The sequence below is a fragment of the Anneissia japonica genome, unplaced genomic scaffold (genome assembly GCF_011630105.1).
Source record: "Anneissia japonica isolate Jap-2015-1 unplaced genomic scaffold, ASM1163010v1 scaffold3074_len109439_cov131, whole genome shotgun sequence".
Taxonomy (NCBI): Eukaryota; Metazoa; Echinodermata; class Crinoidea; order Comatulida; family Comatulidae; genus Anneissia; species Anneissia japonica.
The window spans coordinates 78088-81257 of NW_022697677.1; positions in this window are offsets into that span (position 1 = coordinate 78088).

Below are 3170 nucleotides of genomic sequence, written 5' to 3' on the forward strand. Positions count from 1 at the left end.
ATATTACACATATACACATATATATATATATATATTATAATTATATACACTCCTTTGCTCCTTCAGTGTTCGTGTAAGAGTGTGTGTGGTTGTAAAGCCCATTGAAGCTTCGCATTGTCAAGCGTAACTTATTATTATTATTATTATTATTATTATTATTATTATTATTATTATTATTACCTTACATTTCAATTTTATTATAATACAAATTTTTCTGTAAAAAAATTTATTTCTATACATTTTAAACAACCACCCCACCTCCCCCCGCCCCCGCTCCTCTCTTTATAGAAAACATTTACTCATTGAACGCATACAGGTCAACGGGCCCAGTCCAGAAAAGTAATGGAGGAGGTGATTACATTAAGCAAACTACAAGATTACACATTTTCATTGAATGGAATATCAGCATAACACGTTTGCATACCCTGGTCAAAGCTAGCCAATATTGTTTAATTTAGCAAGGAAAATACAACGCATATTGTCCCTGTGTTCATCATTTTGTCGCTCATGAGCCGACAAAAATACGTTTTTGGATTGATTTCAGTGTTATAAATATTAATGTATTGTATACCTCGGTTGATTGTATGGAAATGTCTCTACCCCTTCGAGTTACAGTATATCCTTCAACAGCGCCCTCAAAACTTGACAATAATTTCAAAAGAACATAAAATATGATGATGATGATGATGATGATGACGATAATAATAATAATAATAATAATAATATAAAGAATAACAATAATACTAATACAGATACTAACAATGATTAATACTGTGATAATAGTTATAGACATGTTTTATTCCATGAAACTCGTTTCGTTTCCTCAATATAGACCTACTATAATTCCATTTCTTCAAAATAATCAAAATATTTCGATTCCAAAAAAGATTACGTTCTCTCAAAATTAGTTACCTCGAAATAATACTTCGTTTCCTGAAAAGAGTATTTCATTATAATTAATATTTTGTTCCCTGGAAATAGTATTTCGTTCCCTCACAACAATATTTCGTTCCCTAAAAATAATAGTATTTCATTCCCCAAAACTAACACTTCGTTCCCTGCAAATAGTATTTCATTATAGGCCTAATTAATATTTTGTTCCCCGAAAAAAGTATTTCGTTCCCTCAAAACAATATGTCGTTCTCTGGAAATAATCTCTTAGATTATATTGCGTTTCTTTATATCATTTCCCTCGTTTTTCTTCCAAGGTAAAATCATTTTCTGATCGCATTTAGATTACTGGATATTTTACCCCTGAAGGAGGGAGCATGGCTTTCGAAAATTCGTTTATACTCCATCAGAGTTCTATTTATCATTATTATAGGTATATGTATTGCATAGTATTTTCAAACACCTTCCCCACCCCAACCTTTCCTTTCTCGAAAACATTTACGCATTGAAGGAGAGGATTATTTTAAGCAAATTACAAGATAATATATTTTCATTGAATAAAATATCAGCATAAAACTTTACTATACCCTAATCTAAGCTAGCCAATTTTGTTTAATTTAGCAAAGAAAATTCAATGCATTTTGTCTCCGTGTTCATCATTTTATAGCCAATGAGTCGTGTCCGATATATTTTTTTGGTTGATTTCAGTGTTATAAATATTAATGTATACCTCGGTTGAAGCTGTATGGAAATGTTTCTAATGCATCGGGATATATTTTTCAACAGCGCTCTCAAAACTTGTCAATAATTGCAAAAAGATCATAAAATATGATGATAATAATAATAATAATAATAATAATAATAATAATATTAAATAACAATAATACTAATAATATTAATAGTGATAATAATGGTTAATACTATTAAACTGTGATGATAATATATTTTAATCCCTGGAAATCATTTCGTTTCCTTAAAATAGCCCTACTATAATGTCGTTCCTTCAAAATATGATGACAATAATAATAATAATAAAAATAATGATAATAATAATAATAATAAATAAAAATAATACTAATAATATTAATAGTGATGATAATAGTTAATACTATTATACTGTGATGATAATATTATTTTATTCCCTGAAAATCATTTCGTTTCCTCAAAATAGCCCTGTCGTTCCTTTAAAATAATACTGTATGATATTTCGATCCCACGAAGAAAATTCGAAATATTACTTCGTTTCTCGGAAACAGTATTTAATTTAATAGTGTTTCATCCAAAGTGATAATTAGTTGGTTCCCTAAAATATTTCATAGATTCAAAATAATAACATTTCGTTTCCTTGAAATGATAATTTCGTTTCATTAAAATAATATTCCGTTGCTTCAAAATACTATTTCGTTCCCTCGAAATAATAATTTGATACTTCAAAATACCATGAAATATACAGAGACTTTGGCAGGGGTGGGGGCAGAATATTCCTGAGTTGGGGATGGGGGCGATGCTGGCTGGGAAATCATAATAAATAATATCCAAATCAAGTTTGCTGTGTAACAGTGTAAACATAATACTGTACAAACAAATAGATAAAATTAATGTTCTAATAGGAACGAGCAAAGCTCATCAAAGAAAAGTTCCTTTATTTCAGTTGTATAAAAAAGTTTCTCTGGTTATTCAAACCTGCAACCTCTCGCTATCACGACGAGTATCATATCCATTAGACCACTGAGACCTATAAGATATTGGTGAAGGTCTGACCCCAGGCACTTTCTCTCATACAACTGAATCATTATCCAATCATCATCATTCAATCATAGTCTATCTCTCTCTTCATATAACTTGAGGGTTTACACATAGTGGAACGAACAGAAATTCGGATATTTTTAAGCACTTATGTAGTTCCCACAAATGCAATGATGTTTGTAACGAGAACTATTTAAAAATAATATGTTCCGGCAATACTGTTTATGAAGGGAACAAAGGGAACATCAAAGAAGCATTGAATATATATTTGGAGCCCTCCCTTGATATACGATTGCAACATGTAAATTTTACTTTTTCGCTCATTTTGTTTCTTCTTTTGTAGGGTTCAATTCCTTCAACTTGAATGATCCGCTTCCTATTTTCATTTATTCATTTTCATTCACTTTATTTATCTCGCATTTATGTTCAAATATATATACAAAAATACAATAAAATTTCCAAATTTCATGTTTGCCCCAAGAGCCGGCTGGATTGCCAAAAAGTAAAATAAATTACAATCTAGATGGTTCTCC